The sequence below is a fragment of the Molossus molossus genome, unplaced genomic scaffold (genome assembly GCF_014108415.1).
Source record: "Molossus molossus isolate mMolMol1 unplaced genomic scaffold, mMolMol1.p scaffold_m16_p_13, whole genome shotgun sequence".
NCBI classification, from domain to species: domain Eukaryota; kingdom Metazoa; phylum Chordata; class Mammalia; order Chiroptera; family Molossidae; genus Molossus; species Molossus molossus.
Window position 1 is genome coordinate 2719326 of NW_023425348.1, and position 19352 is coordinate 2738677.

Here is a 19352-nt window from a genome sequence, read left to right on the forward strand (position 1 = left end):
GAATTTTTTTCCATTTCTTCACTTTCAACTTATGTGAGTGTTTTTTTGTGAGGTGGGTTTCTTGTAAACAACATATAGATGAGTCATGCTTTCTTATCCAATCAGCTACTCTGTGTCTTTTTATTGGAGCATTTAATCCATTTACATTTAAGGTGATTATTAATATGTATTTATCTATTCCCATTTTTGTTTAGTGTGGTTATATTTTTCTTTCTATTTCTCCTGCTACTTACAGTAGTCTTTTTAACATTTCTTGCAGTGCTGGTTTGGTGCTAATGTATTCCCTTAGCCATTTTTTTTTTTTTTTTGTCTGGGAAGCTCTTTATTTGACCTTCTATTTTGAATGATAGCCTTGCTGGGTAGAGTAGTCTTGGATTCAGATCTTTGTTTTTCATGACCTTGATTACCTCATGCCATTCCCTTCTGGCCTGTAGTGTTTCTGCTGAGAAGTCAGCTGAGAGCCTTATGGGGTTTCCTTTGTACTTAACCTGTTGCTAATCTCTTATTGCTTTTAGGATTCTCTCTTTGTCTTTAATTTTGGAATTTTGTTTACTATGTATCTTGATGTGGGCCTTTTTGGGGTTCTTCTTTCTTGGGGCTCTCTGTTCTTCTTGAACTTGAATGCCTTCTTCCTTAACCAAATTAGCAAAGTTTTCTGACACTATTTCTTCAAATATATTCTCTAACCCTTGATCATTTTCTTCTTCTTCAGGGAATCCTATAATGTGAATGTTATTATGTTTCCAGTTGTCCCACAGTTCTCTTAAACTGTCTTCCTGTTTTTTAATTTTTTTTTCCTTTTGGCTTTCTATTGGTTGATTTTTTTCTACCCTGCCTTCTAATTCACTGATCCAGTCCTCAGCTTCCTCTGCTCTGCTGTTTAGACCTTCCAATGTGTTCTTTATTTCTGATATGTCATTCGTCTTTTCTTCTTGGTGGTTTTTAATTTTCAGCTGGTTGATTTTTAACATTTCTATGTCTTTACTCATGGTGCTCATGTCCTTACACATGCTGTTGAGCTTGCTCTAGATCATGGCTCTGAATTCTAGTTTTATTAACTTGCTTAACTGCACCTCATGTATCTCATCTTCGGTAGAGGTCTCTTGTTCTTTCATTTGGCTATTGTTTCTGTGTTTCACTATTTTTGCTATCACAGTGGGCTTTGGAGCCTGTCAAATTTTCCCTGTGGGTGTTGGTGTTCTGCTGTTTGTGGCTCCCTCTCTTGGGTTTGGATGAGCCAGGGAAGACCCACATTAAACACCACTGTCAAGTCTTACTTTACTGGTTAGAATTGCTAGCCCAGGGAATGGTACAGTTATCCTCTAGCTTTTTGCCTGGAGGCTATCATTTGTGGTTATCTTGGGTTCTCAGTTGAATGAAAAACTCCCTCAGGTGCTCAACATAAAGGGGATTTCCCGAGGGTGGGGCAGATGCTGGTTGTTAATGAGTCTCAATTTGCATTTCGATGGTCCACTGGGTGGGGTTGAATCTCCAAGGGAGGGCTGCTACCTCTCCCCCAGAACCCGGGGAAGGAGTAAGATGACCACAATCCTGCATGGCCACAACTCAGTAAAAGCTGAGTGCCCTCCAAATCCCGAGTGTCCTCACACAGTTCCAGTCCAGTCTGCCCTCCCTGTGCTGGAGCCCAAGATAAGTGGCTGTGGCTTTTTTAGCCTCTGTACCGGCTCTGCTCTGTGGAGCTGCTTGGGACTTTAACCAGAGGGTGCTGCTCACAGCTAAGGCTTCTGCTTACCACCAAGGCAGCTGCCGACCCTGGGCTCCCAGCCCCCCCTCACGTCTCTGCAAGCCTACCGGGATTGAGTCTGTGTCCCTGGTTATTTGGTCCTTCAAGCTGCTTTTCTCTTGCTTTTTCCTGATGATTTTTCTTTATTTTGTTGTAATTCCAGTTTGGTCCTGGGAGATGGTTTGTGTAGCTTCAATTCACTCTGCTGTCATTTTGCAATCTTCAGATTTTTCTTAAGATATTGTAAGGACCCCACTCCCAATAGCAACAGCATTTCTTTGATTACAATATTAGATATAGAAAACCCTAAAAATGCAACCAAAATACTGTAAGAATGCATAAAACAACAAAGTTGCAAATATAAAATCTATGTTAAAAGTCAATTGGCCCTGGCTGTTTGGCTCAGCAATAGAGCGCCGGCCTCTGAACCAGTAAGTTTTGGGTTTGATTCTGACCACGGTCACATACCTTGGTTGCAGTTGGTTCCCGGCCCTGGTCAGTGTTGTGGGGGAGGCCACCAGTCGATGTGTCCCTCTCACATTGATGTTTCTCTTCCTCTCTCTTCCTCAGATTCTATCTGAAACAAATAGAAAAGTGTCTTCTGGTGAGGATTAAAAGAAAAAGTCAATTGTGTTACTGTATACCAACAAAAAAACTATCAGAAAAAATATTAAGAAAACAATCTCAGTTATAATTGCATTAAAAAGAATAAAATACGTGAAAATAAATTTAACCAAGAGGGCCCAAAATTTCTATACTGAAAACTTTAAGACAATGATAAATGAAATGAAAAAAGATACAAATAAATAAAAACATATTTCATGCTCATGAATTTAAAGACTTAATATTGATAAAATGTGCATACTATGTAAAATGATCTATATATTCAATCTAATCCATATCAAAATTCTAAAATTTTTTTTTTCTTTGTTGATTTTTAGAGAGAGAGGAGGGAGAGGGAGAGATAGAAATATAGATGAGAGAGAACATTGGTTGTCCTCCTCCTGCATGTCCCCCACTGGAGATTTGGCCCACAACCTAGGCATGTCCTCTGACCAGGAATTGAACCGGCAACCTCTTGGTGCATGGGACAATGCTCAACCACTGAGCCACACTGGCCAGGCCTTTTTTAAAAAATATGTGTTTATTGATTTTAGAGAGAGAGGAAGGGAGAGGGAGAGAGATAGAAACATCAGCATTGACCAGCTGCCTCTTGCACGCCCCCTACTAAGGATTAAGCAGGCAACCCAGAATGTGCCCTGACCAGGAATTGAACTGGCACCCTCTGGATGGAATGATGTCAATCCACTGAGCCACAACAGCTGGACTCAAAATTTCTTTTTTTTGTCTTTAATCCTCACCTGATGATATTTTTCTATTTATCTTCAGATAGATTGGGAGGGAGAGAGAGAGAGAAACATCGACGTGAGAGGGACACATCGACCGGCTGCCTCCCGCACGACCCCAAGCAGAGCCTGGGACAAACCACAACTGAGCTATGTGCCCTTGATCGAAATCGAACCCATGATGCTTTGGTCCTCAGGCTGACACTCTACTGCTGAGCCAAACTGGCCAAGGCCAATTTTTTTTCCCAGTCAGGGCACATTCCCAGGTTGTGGATTCGGTCCTCAGTCAGGGTGTTTGCAGTAGACTACAATTGATGTTTCCCTCTCACATCAATGTTTTTTTCTCTCTCTCTTTCTCCCTTCCTCTCTCTCTAAAAAAAATCAATAAAAACATAACAAAATTATCATGTAGTCCACTTTAAATATTTTAGAATTTTTCACCTATAACTCACTAAATTTAAAAAAGAAACTTAGGAAGATAACACTACTGAACTGAACTACACTCTTCAAAATTATAAGACGATAAAAATTAAATAAAAATAAAATATTTGTAGAAAGAAACATTTTTTAAATTTAAATTACCATAATAAGATTATACTTGTATGGCATTGTCTACATTTTGAAACCCTATCATGTCTCTTACCTAATTTAATGCCCATATATATTCATTGCCCTGTAAGAATTTAGGATTTTACAAACAAGGAAATCCATTTTACAAATATATGTGTTTGCTCAGAATATTAAGTGATTTACCCAAAGTATTGGTTAGTGATATATTGAGGTCTAGAATCAGTTCTTTTCACTTTTTGTATATTTTGCCTTCCAATATTTCAAGAAATAAAAATTAATTAGTTAGGTTGCAGATATTAAAATATATATTTTATTCTCATACTATTTTAATGAGGTTGGCAGCTATGCTTAAGAGAAAATTCTTACAAATTCTTGAGAATTGAGAGTGACCTCAATATTTCACCATTGAGTGAATTATTTCTTAACAATCTATTTATTCATAACAGTATTTCATGCAGAAACCTGGAAAGATACACTGTAATTCAAAGGACAACTTTGCAGTTACTTGAGTGAGAAACTTGAGTATCTTATGATAAAGTCATAACTACCATTCCATTTTATTTTAATAACTACAGTGATATCAGTCTTTTCTTTATTCAAGAGTATACACCCTCGCAGTTGAGGGGAAAAAAAACACTGTTTTGCATATATGATTTACAGCAATGTAATTCATTTTTGTTTGTTTGTTTAAAGTGTGCATGTTTCTAGTCTGCTTCTAAAAGGCAGTACAAGTCTATCCACATATCAAAATATACTACTTAATTCTTTTGGGTCATATGTGTTTTTAATAACTTCTGTAATATAGTTGTCTACAGATAGCAGCCATTAGCCCTTTAAATTAATTTATATAAATAGCATTTAAATAAAATCAGTAACACTAATAGAAATCTTTCATAGTAAAAAAATAAAAGTAATTATCACTTTGTCTGTCTCTCTGAATAATAACCATAAACAAGATATGTGTGCCTTCCTTTATCACTTCAATTGTTTAGTTTATTAATCTTGAAATTATTACCATCTATGATTATAGATTAGAGAAAGCTTTTAAATAATATCTGAAAATACACGGCGAAGGGACATGACCTGTGTATAGCTGCTATTAGTATGTTGTGTGTATACATACACGGCTATTTTGTTTTATTTTTTAGCAATGTAACAATACACGGTGTTCAATATTTAAAAGAATGTTTCCCTTTCTCATTTCTTCAGCATGTAAAATTATACTCTCTTTTGTAAAGTGGTTCTATTAGAATGTGATCTTCTTCTGAGAAGTCACAATATACTAAAATCACATGAGTAACGGCTAGAAGAAAAATGCCACAGCCCAGGATAGGCTCCTGTCCTACGATCTAAGTCGTCGCAGAATGCTGCCTGTCCCCCTGGGGCCGAGGCTGTCCTGCGCGCTGTCCGGCCAGCACCTTCCCCCGGCAGCACGCTGCCTTCTGCGTGCTAGGGGCTGCAGTTAACAGTCGGCATGTACATTTTCTATATGCTGAACTGGATTTTTGTTACCTATTTGGTGATTAAATGCACTATATGTCTACTTATTTTTATCTTTGATGTCACGTTCTAAATCTAAAATAAAAAACCTCAACATCGTCATGTGTGAGGTTTAATGATCCAGAATCCACTGCAATTAGATATAGTTCTAGATACTGATATTGATATAAAAATTATAAATTACAGAAAACTTTAAGGCCAGGTCAGAAAACAATAAATACAAGAGAATTCAAGGTCAATAAAAGATTCACATCTATATTAATTGTATTGTTCTTCGGAACTAAATAAGCTTCACATCAATTTATGTTGCTAAAATTATACTTTGGACTTGATGTTTATACAATGGCTGGAGTGAGTTACATGAAGCACCATGCATTTGGCAAAGCACATCCATCAAGGCGTGCCCTGGTTCGCCTCCAGCGTCGCGCTCCGAGTCCGTAAATGGGAGCCCACGCCGCAGGAGAGCAATGGCTGACGACCAGAATTCCCATTCCAGACCGTCCTCCTCAACGCTCAAGGGAAACAGTGGTTTATGTAAGGAGTCCAAAAAGACACATTTCTTCAAGAGTCAAATGTGAACTTTGAGGCCCGCCAGTGTGTCTCAGCGGATTGAGTGTCGTCCCATGGACTGAGAGGTCCCGGTCGGATTCCCAGTCAGGGCACATGCCTGGGTTGCAGGCTTGATCCCCAGTGCAGGGGCCTTCAGGAAGCAGCTGACTGATGCTTCTCTTTCACATGGATGTTTCTCTCTCTCTCCCTTCCTCTCTAAAAAAAATCAATAAAAACATATATTATTTAAAATGTGAATTTTGAACTCGATCATAACTGCACTGTTCAGGTTTGAGTCTATGCTTCTATAATTATCTCAAGAAGTACTAAAAGTAAATAGTGGTGGATTACAGTTAATCCATAGCCATCTGAAACACTGAATCTGCCTCTTCACTAGGGCTGGGTGAGTTATCCTTTTAGGGGAGAAAGGAAATGTGGAAGAAATGGGAAATTCTTCTATATGTCTCCCAGGTATAGTTTCTCAAACTTAACCAGCAAATTGAGTTACAAAACCAGATTTTACTTGGTGCCAAATTAGACCTTTGGTCCAGTATTGGATAACTAGTATTCCTTAGGTTTGAGTAAACCTAAGTGCTTGTCTTGTTGATATTTAGCAACCAAATTACCAGGAGATGATTTTTCCTAGTATAAGTTACTTTTATTTGCTATTACTTAATGGGTGCTGTTATAAGCCAGCCACTATTCTAAATATTTTACAAAGAAAAATTCATTTAATTTCCCCAACAATCTAGTGAGATGAATACTGTTACTATTCTTATTTTACATATGAGAAAACCGGGGCCCAGAAAGGTAACTTTCCAAGATTACAAAGGTAGAAGTAGCAGAGCCAGGAGTTACCTAAGGTTCATTACTGGAGTTTTAACACCTAACTCTGACCGATGATCAAATGTCTCTTCTCTGGCCCAGTACCTGGTGGTCAGCACAGATCATGTCAGTGGATGTGCAGTTTTTTGCTTAGCTATTGCCTGTAGCATAGAGCAGAAGAAACACTTGCCTGGAGACTTTCTTTCAGAAACAGCAATTTCTCATCCACAAAGAGCAGGCACCTTTTTACTCCTGGCCATGGAGACGAGAAAATGTCCATCCTGGCATCTCTACTGACGGCAAAATATAACCCAACGGCCCAAATAATTTTGAGCTCTTTCAGTCATGGACATTTCACTGCCATTAATCTGGAACTCTCCAAACTCCTGTGTATTGTCCTCATCTTTCTGACTCTACTTTCCTCACCCTCAGTGGGAGTTCAACTGTCTATGCCCATTGGAATTAATCATGCCTTCACAGCTGTTAGAATAGGACACCCCCAAGCTGCCCATCATCTTGCTGCAGGTGCTGAAGCATTAGTGGCCCAGTCTCAGACATCCATCCTGGGCACCCTTTGATTTGTTCTAGCCTCGGATCAATCTACTGCCTTCTCTTCCTGTCTGATTAAAATGCCTACCATCTCGTCCAGCCGGTGTGGCTCAGTGGTTGAGCCTCGACGCATATACCAAGAGGTCACCAATTCGATTCCCAGTCAGGGCACATGCTCAGGTTGTAGGCCCAGTCCCCAGTGGCGGGGCATGCAGGAGGTGGCCAGTCAATGTTCTCTCTCATCGATGTTTCTATCTCTCTCTCCCTCTCACTTTTTCTCTCTCTAAAAATATCAATAAAGGAAAAAAAAATTTAAATGCTTACCATCTCAATTATATTTCAAGTTCAATTATATTTCAGGTTCTGTTAGGAATAATACTTATTGAGAACTCACTGTGTGTGTCAAACAGTCTTCTAGGGGTAAAGAGATGAATAATTAAATAAAGGCCCTTGGTAAATGTATAATGCAGGATCTTAGCTCCAGTCCACCACAGTTCACAGGCACCCATTATTTGGGGACAATGACAACAGCTAATATGACAATATGGCAGTGACTGCTAAATATTTATTGAATGTTTACTATGGGCTAGATATTATCATAAAAGTTCTGAAAATGTATCTTAATGCATCTTCATAATGGCCAAATAAAAAGGGTGCATTACCTTTATTATATACACGAAGAAACTTGGGAATGTAAAGATTGAATAATTTGGCCATGATCACACAGTATAAACTCCTAACCACTAAGGAAAATGATTGCCAGGACAATGAGAGATCTTTTGCAATTTTATAATAACCTAGAAACCAAGATTAAGTTCTTAAATGAGGCAGTTCTCTCTGAAAATTATAAGGGGCTGGTGTGAAGAGGCAGAGACACAGCCTAACCATGTGTGTTAGTTAAATGAAGCAGTTCCTGGGCCTTGAGAATCATGACAAGAATAGACTGCAGATGACATGGATGGACTTAAGAATATGCTAAACAAAAGATGCACAAACGAGACAGAAAATCGTACACTTGAACAACAGTATGGTGGTGACCAGAGAGCTAGTAAAGGGGAAAGGGGGTCAAATATATGGTGATGAATGGAGATTTGACTTTGAGCAATAAACACTCAATGCAATATGCAAATGATGTGTCATAGAATTGAACATTTGAAACCTATATACTTTTTAACCAATGTCATCCCAATAAATATAATTAAAACTAGACTACAGAGCACACTGAAGATTTTTCTGCAAACGCAAGTGGAATGAGCACCCTTGCTAGTTTTCAGGTTTATAATTTGGAATATCTTAGGGGCAACTGAAAGGGAATTATTTCCCCCCCACACGCACCTAACATTTTAAGTTATTTGGAATGCCTTATATTATTATTGGCCTGCCCCGGAAGACTTCTTGGGATTACTTTTACACTTCAGATAATAAAACAAATCATTCTTTACAGTAAACTACCTTATAATATTCACTCTTTGTTTCTACATTTTCCTCTGCCAGTTTTGCTTTCTTCAGGAACTATCTTCTTGCTTGTTTGGCATTTCACAGTTAGGCACATAGCTGTATCATGCTGCCCATTTTTGCACATTGCACATATTTCCAGAATAAATGTTCAGCTGTGTTTAGTGTGTTTACCTTTCTATGCAGGAAACAGGTGAGTCTGCATTTGACTGTTGTGTCAGGAATCACTTATGGACATTTAAGACAAATGGCACCATAGCTTTGATCCCCGCCCTCTGCCCCACCCCCCGGCAGTCTGAACTACCCAACCCATGTTTTCACCTCTCTCCTTACTCTGTGGCTTCGTAATAAACACTGAGGTTACATTTCATAGAGGTTTTATGTGCTTTTCTATGTATAATATCCATGGAAAATAGTTTTTTGTTTATACCGCAGAAATGATTAGTTTTGAGTTGAGATTAAGAAAACAACATGTTAATCATGTGAAGATAGTAATGTGATTTATTATAAATCAGTGAGTCATGTCGAGTTCCTGAATCATTTTTAGAATATTCTTTTACTCTTTAATACAGTAGAAAATCTGATATATCTTACGGACCTTAAAAAAAATGAGTATACACTTTTAACTATCATTTAATGTCACCTGTGACCCACAATTTCTCAAATTTCCTAATGTTCACTGGAAATGTGACCAGGGAATAAGAGCAAATTTTTTAAATGTTTTTATTGACTTTTAGAGAGAAAAGAAGGGAAAAGGAGGAGAGAGAGAAACATCGATGTGAGAGAGAAACATTGATCGGCCGCCTCCTGCACACCCACTACCTGGGATCTAGCCCACAGTCTGGGCATGTTCCCTCACTGGAATCAAACCAGCAACCTTTTGGTGCATGGGACATCACTCAACCGACTGAGTCACACTGGTCAGGGCAAGTGCAAATTTAGTAGATGAAGCATTTTATTAGTTAAAAAAACTATTTTCTAGAATCCAGGGCAGATGTAATTTTAGATTGGAAATTAGAATGATGCTGAAGACAGCATTCTTCCTCCTTGACCTTCTAAAACAGATTGCTTTAGGGCTTTGAAAATGAACATATGAACAAAAATAAAGTTCAATTTTCACAAGACAAGTGAGGATATTAAATGCAGCCTGATTTGAGTGATAAATCATTCTTGTACACTTATCAAAAAGCATCTTGTTTTTATAATTCTTAGAGTTTTCTTTTAGCCTCTTCCTAAATCTACTTTTTAATGTATGACTTGAGAATGTTGAAATGCCCAAACAGACAATTGAAAAAAGTACATTGAAAATAACTCAATATTTGAATTAAACGTATACATCTCATGATGCATTAAACTATTCCTTAGATCTTCACATTGCTTTCAGTAAAAGAAGGTCATATAATGGAACTTGATTTATGCAATAGACAGATATTGGTACAATCAATGTAAAGTAGTGAGATAAAGTATTAATCTCTCCTATCCCTGGTGGGTTTGCTCAGTGGTTAGAGCATTGGCCCTTGGACTGAAAGTTTGCAGATTTGATTCCCAGTCAAGGGCAGGGACCTGGGTTGTGGATTTGATCCTTGGCCCTATTTGGGATTATGCAGGAGACAACTGTTCGATGTGTCTCTCTCACATTGATGTTTCTCTCTCTCTCTCCCTTCCTCCCTTCCATTCTATCTAAAATCAATGAAAAGTCATCCTTAGGTAATGATTAACAAATAATAAGAAAAGATTTAATCCTTCCCATATTTGCATATCTGTACAAACACTGTGAATTTGCTGAATAACAGAAATAAATTCAAATTGAGTCAGCAACAAAAATTATTCCAAAAATAACACTATGAAGCCCAGGAATATAACATTAGAAACTCAGTCAAGAATAAACTTCTTGAGTTTTATTTACAATACTTCCTGTGAAATAAGATTCAAGGAAAGAGTGTTTCTAAATATTTTTCTCCCCTTTACATATCAATTTTTAGAATTTGGAATTCTCAGGAATTCTTTGAAATTTCTGAAATCATATTACTCTTTTTTTTTTTTTTTTTTATCCTCACCTGAGGACATTTTTCCATTTTTTGTACAAATAGAGTGGGAGGGAGAGAGAGGAAGAGACAGACAGAGAGAGACATCAATGTGAAAGGGACATATCGAGTGGCTGCCACCGCACGATCAACCAGGGCCGGGGACAAACTGCAACCGAAGTATGTGCCCTTAGCGGGAACCGAACTCGGGTCTCTCTGGACCGCAGGCCGATGCTCTAACCGCTGAGCCAAACCGGCCAGGGCTGAAATCATATTACTCTTAAAATAATTACAAAATTCCTCCCATTCCTTACTAAGTATAATAAATACCTTTTTTAAAAATGTTCAATAAATATGAAAATTTAAGTTTAATATTTTTAAAAAATAACTGTAGTGTAGAATGAATATTCTAATACTAAAAATTACTTATGATCCTTACTGAATAATATTTGAATAATGTGACATTAGGACCACCTGACAAGGTTGATAGCATTACATAGAATCACTTGTTGAAGTTGCCATTTTAAGGACTTATTTAGTTTTCTAAACTTGTTACTTCTTGAACACCATATTTGCAAGAATGACTCACCACTAGGCAAAGATAGGAACATAAACACACACGCTCTACCATGGCTACAGCTGTAGATGAGAGTGGCTGATGAGGTGATGATCGCTGCTCTTTATTACATTTTCAATATTAAAGGTATGCACTTATTGAGATAATCTTATAGATTATGAAACACATTGTTATTTATTTAAATAGTTAATTGTAAATATCAATATAGACTACATGAAATGAGATTAGGCACAACATTTCCATGACTAATTACAGTGCTTGAAATATAATTTGAATTTTTTATATTAAATATCTAAATATTAAATTTCAGCTCCTGTCCTCCTATCCTTTAAGAGCTGGCTGAGAGTCTTTCATTGTGAAGCTTTTATTTACTGTCCCAACTTGTGTGATTGCCTGCCCTCCTGAATGTTATCTTCCTTTGGGACAGGCATCCTTGCATGTTTTTAAAACTTTGTACTGTGCCCACAAAAATTGTACAGAATGGCAGGGACCTAAATAAGGTCTGGCATATTTATAGCCTTTACCACAATCCCTAATATAGATTTAGAATAATAGCTCAATAAAGATTAGTTGATAAATTTCAAGAAGTAAAACCGGTATTATTTGCAGATGACCATATGTAGAGAATGCTAAAAAGTCCACCAAAACACTGCTAGAGCTAATACATGAATTCAGCAAAGTAGCAGGATACAAGATAAATATCCAGAAATAAGTTGAATTTTTACACAAATAATGAACTATCAGAAAGGGAAAGTAAGTAAACAATCCCATTTATAATTGCTACAAAAACATAAAATAAAATACTTAGGAATAAATTTAACCAAAAATGTAAAAGACTTATATTTGGAAAATTATAAGACACTGAAGAAAGAAATGGAAGAAAATACAAATAAGTAGAAGCACATACCATATTCATAGATAGGAATAATAAAACAGCATTAAAAAGTCTATACTACCCCAAGCCATCTATATATTCAAGATAATTCTTCTCAAGATACCAATGGCATGTTTCACAGAACCAGAACAAATATTCCAAAAATTTATATGGAACCCCACATAGCCACAGCAATCTAGAGAAAGAACAAAGTTGGAGGAATCATACTACCTGATATAAAACTATACTATAAGGCCATAGTAACCAAAACAGCATGGTACTTGCATAAACACAGACATATAAATCAATAGAAGAGAACAAAGAGCTGAAAAATAAACCCATGCCTTTATAGTCGATTAATACTTGACATAAGAAGCAAACCATTGCCCTGGCCAGTTTGGCTCAGCGGTTGAGCGTCGGCCTGCAGACCAGAGAGTCCCAGGTTCGGCTCCCGCTAAGGGCACATGCCACCAAAAAAAAAAAAAACCCAAAAAAGAAGCAAACCATACAATGGGGTAAAGATAGTCTATTCAATAAATAGTGTTGGGAAAATTGGACAGATACATGCAAAAAAAATTAAATTAGCACCTTCTTACACCATACACAAGAATAAACTCAAAATAGATTAAATACTTAAATGTTAGACTTAAAACCATAAGAATCCTAGATGAAAATACAGGCAGAACTATCTCAGACATTTCCCATAGCAATATTTTTTCTGATATAGCTACTCAGGCAAGAGAAACAAAATAAAGTAATAAACACATTAGATTGCATAAAACAAAAAAATTTTTGCATAGCAAAGGAAACAAAATGAAAAGATAAGTCACTGAATAGGAGAAAATGTTCACCTATATATCTAATAAGGGCTTAATATAGAAAATTTATAAGAAACTTATACAACTCAACACTAAAAACAAACAATTCAATTAAGAAATGGGAAAAAGCTCAGTCGGTGTAGCTCAGTGGATTGAGAGTCATCCCATGGACTGAGAGGTCCCAGATAAATTCGCAATCAGGGCACTTGTCCAGGTTGTGAGCTCAATCCCCAGTAGGGGGCATGCAGGAGGCAGCAGATCAATATTTCTCACATAGATGATTCTATCTCTCTCACTCCCTTCCTCTCTCTCTTTAAAAATATCAATGAAGATATATATATATACACACATATATATATATTTTTAAATGGGAAAAGGACCTGAATAGACGTTTCTCCAAAGAGAACATACTTATGGTAAATAGACATATGAGAGGATGCTCAATGTTACTAATCATTAGAGAAATGCACATTAAAACCACAATGTTTTTTTTTATCCTCACCCAAGGACATTTTCCATTTTTTGTTCAGACAGAGTGGGAGGGAGAGAGAGGAAGAGAGAGAGAGAAACATCTACGTGAAAGGGACACATCGAGCAGCGGCCACCTGCACGACCAATCAGGGCCGGGGACAAACTGCAACCAAGACGCATGCCCTTAGCGGGAACCGAACCCGGGTCTCTCTGGACCACAGGCCAACGCTCTAACCGCTGAGCCAAACCGGCCAGGGCACCACCTCACACCTATAAAAATGATTATCATCAATAAATCAACAAATCATAAATGTTGGAGAAGGTGTGGAGAAAAAGGAATCCTCATGTATTGTAAGTGGGAATGCAGACTGGTACAGCCACTGTGAAAACAGTAGGGAGTTACCTCAAAAAAGAAAAATAAAACTGCCTTATGACCCAGCAATTTCACATCTGGGAATGTATCCAAAAAAATCCAAAACACGAATTCAAAAGAGTATATACACCCCTATGTTCATTGCAGCATTATTTACAATAGCCAAGTTTTGAAAGCAGCCCAAGTGCCCATTAGTAGGTGTGTAGATAAAAAAGCTGTGGTACAGCCCTACTCAGGGCACTCTCGGTTGGAGCTCCCATATACCAAAAGGTTGCAGGCTTGACTCCAGGTCAGGGCATGTGCCTAGGTTGTGGGTTTGATACCCATTCAGGGCATGTACTAAAGGCAACAGATTGATGTTTCTGTCTCACATTGATGTTTCTCTCTTCTTTTCTCGCTTCCTCTCTCTAAAAATTCATAAAAACATATCCTTGGGTGAGAATTAAAAAAAAAAAAAAAAAAAAAAAAAGCCATGGTACATTTACACAATGGAATACTACTCTGCCATAAAAAAGGATATGTTACCTTTTGCAACACCATGGATGGACCTAGAGAGTATTATGCTAAGTGAAATAAGCCAGTCAGAGAAAGACAAGTACCCTATGATTTCACATTTATGTGGAATCTAATGAACAAAATAAACTCACGAAGGGGAAATTACCAGAGGGAAGGGGAAATGGGGGGACATAGAAGAAGATAAAGGTAAATGGTGATGAATGAGACCTGACTTGGAGTGGTAAACATACAATAAAATACACAGATAATTTATTATCGAATCTTATACCTGAAACCTATATAATTTTATTAACCAATGTCACCCCAATAAATTCGATCAAAAAATAGCATAATAAGTATTAATTGATAAATTTAGAACTTCTAATAGATTCTTTGCATTATAATTTTCACAAAGACTTTTAAGTGATTTTACATAATTTTGACAAAAACTTAGGAAAACTGTACTCTAGTTATTGAATTAGAAAGAATCTTGATTTAACTAGGTGACCACCCGATGACTTCCTGTCTTCCTCCTTTTTTCCCTCTTCTAATATAGAAGTAATACCAATGTTTTATTGAATATGTTATTTTTCCCTAAAACCAGTATGCCTTTATCTCTAAATTGGATACTTCAAAAAGGTCTTTCATTCTCTCTTATTATAATTTTGTAAAATTTTAAAGTACCTATGATGTCTCCATATGAAAGTAAAATATAAAATTTAAGATCTAAGGTCATTCAGCCATTTAATTGTTTGTAAGCTCTGTCAGCTTAAAAGAAGTTGGCTCTCACTGTATCTCAATAAGTTATATAGGCTTCACTTTTATTATGTATGATTGACTGTGGGGCTTAGTATTGAATAAAATAGCTGCCACAGTTGTTCAAAATACGTATAAATCAAGAGTTTTCACTCCCGGTGGCCTGCAGTAGTATGAGAACCTAATTCACACTGAAAGGCAGTGTGCCCATGGACAAAGATTTGCCCCAGGTAAAAAGCAAGAAGCAGCACAAATCTATCTGGAACGCAGCTCTAGCCATGAGCGTTTCACTCCCCTTTTTTGGCATTAGAGTCCGTCAGGGATTAAAATAAGTGAACTGTCAATTTCTTTTCTCTAAACTAATGTATTGCTCCTTCTCAAACACATACTCTAAAAAATGACCCAGGGGCTTAGCATTTTGTGTTTTGTTTTTAACAGCTTTACTGGGGTATAATTTGCATATATAAAATTCTCTCATTTAAAGCATATAATAATTTTATAAAGAGTGAGGGAAGGCGATTTTTGTGGAAGAGAGAGTTTGGAACAAAAACTCAAGATATTTTTTCCCAAATGGCACCAGCAAACCTACCCATAGATGAAGCCTTTGACTGCACTTTTGTTTAATTGTAACTGAATAGTCACTACAATATTTATACTATTTACTTCATAGTGGTATTAGAATAAAATAATTTAATAAATAAAGGTGCTTTAAAAACAGTGCTATCTAAATATATTTTATAGTAAATATTGCTTTCTCCAAGACAGCAGATAAATTGAAAACATTTGCAAATACAGGAAATACGACATCTGTGTAAAAACCTCAGGACTGGACAAAGATAATGAGAATATATTTCTGAGAATGAAACAGCTAAGCAAGACAAGTTTAAAAATATAGGCTCAAAATCACAAAATCTCCATGAAACCACCTGAAAACACTTTTGTTTTCCATCTGTGATCTCAACTGCCTATCTCTTCAGTGGGGCACCAGAAAAAGACAGAGGGAAAAAAAGTTAAACATTTATAATGCCACCATTCTTGGATAAGTACAATTAGCTTTGAGGGTACTGTTTTCAAGTTTTTTTTACCACACACATGTTTTGTGTGTGTGAATATATAAATGAGTTTATATTTTGTCATTATGTTTTCTTTTAAAAACATTGAAACTCTGACATTAAATATTTTTCTAAAACACAAATTTGAATAGATCAACAGTTTTAAGTGTATAAATATCTCATATACCGTACTGAATTAAATTTTATTTTGCTTTCATTTTTTGTTAATAAACAATGTTTTAATGAATACAATTCTAGATTAGTTTTTTACAGCTTTGCTGATTATAATCTTCGATTTTAAATGGAGTTATTTGATCAATAAAATCACCCTTTAAAATTTTTGGCATATTTTCTTCAAATCGATCTCCAAAATGTTTTCACGACTTTATAGGTTCAATTGACAGTATAAAGAAAGGTCTATTTCTATTTTTTGGACAATTTGAAACACTATAAAATCTTTATTATTTGATAATTTGATGGACAAAAAAAAAAATCATTTTTAAAGATATCTTGTTGTACTAAATTATATTTCTGTAGCAGAGTGGTTAAAAACATTGTGTATTGGAATTGGTCACCCCTTAATTTGTGACCCAACTATACCAATAAGTAGCTTTGGGCAATATAATGTTTCAGTTTTATGATCTATAAAGTAGGTTTTATGATACTACTTATATCTAATGTGATGCTTTAATTATATAATTTAGCATGGAGCCTAGTATATATTAAGAATTTAATGAATATAAATATTATTTTATTGTTACTACTAGAATTATTGCAACTCTAAAATTGATTTGAACTTCTTACATTCATTGAATATATTTATTTACTTATTGCTGAATTACATGTCTATTTTATAAAACACTTCAAAGTTATGAGAATTTTTCTTTATATTGATCTGTAAAAGTACTTTTAAGGTATTAATCTTTTATAATGTCACATTTGATATGACTATGTTATTCCTATTTGCCTTTATTCTTTTAATATGGCTTATAATATTTTCTGAACTTTGAAATTTTTTTTGGCAAAATCAAGTGAATTTTTCTTTATTGATTGCTTGTCCAGTTACAAAGGCTTTTGCCACATTAAGATAATAAATAGATATTAATATCGAACCAAGACTTTTCATTAAAGAATATTATGTACTAAAAAAATCTAAGAGCCAGAAAGATATCATGACTGAGAATCTACATTGTTACCATTTGAATTTCTGAAAGTTCCTAAATATATTTGATGATGTATCTATCATAATGCTTTTGCACAGAAACAATAAAAGGATTAATCCAAACAGACACTAGTGTCTACCAGATGGTAAAATTCAAGAACACTGTAATAGAAAATCCTAATAGGGATTAGGCCAATGTCAAAGGATATGCTGAAAGGTTCATAAATAGTGAAGACAAAGGCACATTTAAATATAGACATGTTTCACTTTCATGCTTCTATCTTGAATTATCCAAAAAGACATGGTCTCCTTTAGTCTCTGCAGTTTGAAATTTGAGTAGACTGAAGAGAAATAAAGTTAATGCACCTCGTGATTCTGGATTATAATATGCTCTAAAGGCATTGTTGAGGCAATAGGTTAAAATTACATGAAGCCTAAGAATTAAATGGCATAATGTATCCATGTTCATTTCCTCACTCTGACAGTTGTACTATATAATGATAATATTCCTTACATATAGAAAGTACTCCAAAGTTTCAGTTGTGATGTGGCGTCAGTTTAACTAATTCATTTCCAATGCTTCAGCTCAAACTATACTGCATGTTTAAACTATGTGTGCAACAGTCTGGCTGGTGTGGCTCAGTGGTTGAGTGTCGACCCATACACCAAGAGGTCACTGGTTCGATTCCTGGTCAAGGCACATGCATGCCCAGGTTGTAGGCCCGATCCCCAGTGGGGAGCATGCAGAAAGTGGCCAATTGATGTTCTCTCTCATCTATGTTTCTCTCTCTTTCCCTCTCACTTCTCTCTAAAATCAATAAAGAAAAAAAGTTATAAAAAAATACAAAATAAACTGTGTGTGCAACAATTTGGTATTTAAAATTTTTCTCAATAAAGAGGTTTTAATGAAAAAAATGTGCTAAGTTTATACATTTGTAAAAACTAACTTTCTTAAAATTATAAACACACTAAAAAGGTAAAAAATAAAGTAAGAATAATTTGAGGCAAATATTAATAATATTTATACATTTAAATATAATATATAATATACTTAATATAATATAATAAATATAATATATATAAATAGATCAGTAATATTTATGCAGGAAAAAAAAGGCTTTAATACCAGCAATGTAGAATTCAGCGCGAGAGATGAGGGGCGGGGAGAGAAAGCCAGTCCCTGCCGTGTTCAGGAGATCAGGAAGGGCAGCTAGAACCAGATCACTCTCCATAACAACAGGTGCCTACAGAAACAAGTGGGCTATTTGTAAAAACACCTCCGGAAACCTTTGGTCACACTTTGTGTCTGTAGTCTGTGGGAAACCACAGATGCCTGTTAGGCTACTTTAGCAGAAGCACAATGGCTTCTCTTTTTGTTCTACCTTCCAAATCTTGTGTGAAAGTTTCGCATTGAGAGAATCTGATATTAGCATGCTGGCGCACATTCTGGGAAACATAGTTCCCGAGCTTCCAAATCCTAACATGTAAAGGAGCATATAGCAGAGAGAAAATGACACTTAGTTGGCAATAGATAATCTAGCGCATAATAACATTATTAATTATGAAAGACTTCACTTAATTTATTAATTAATTAAAATAAATATAAGTCTAATTTGAATCTGGTTGCAAGATATAAACCGAAACAATATAGGAAAATATAAATGATTAATAAATATGACAAAGAGGTAGGGTGCATTTTTTTACATTAATTAAGTAAAATTAAATTTATATTCAGTTTTTATAAGCAAAGATATAGTAAGTTTGGCAATCTCATGTATAAATGTTAGCAGTATGCACTATCATTAAATTTAAGGTAAGGGATTTGCAAAATGTATTCAGTGGTTTAAAATATGCATAGTAAGTCTGAAAAATTCCATTTATTGAAATATACCCTTCAAAAATGTCCAAGTAACAAAGATATATTTAATTGAATGTCTTCCTTATTAAGGAATTAGAACCAATATAACAGTCCAGTAGCAGGGTGATATGCAAAATATGATAAATCCACTGGATGGAATATTATGTACCATTAAAAATTATGATTTTAAAAAATACTTAAAAGAGAAAAAAATTACACTTACTTTTTAAAAGTGTGGTTTAAAAAAACTATTATTTCAAAATATGCATACATGCAAGGAAAGAGTAGTAAGATTATTAGTAGTGTATTTTGTTTCTTCCTTATTCTTTTTAAGTATTTTGCAAATACTCTTCA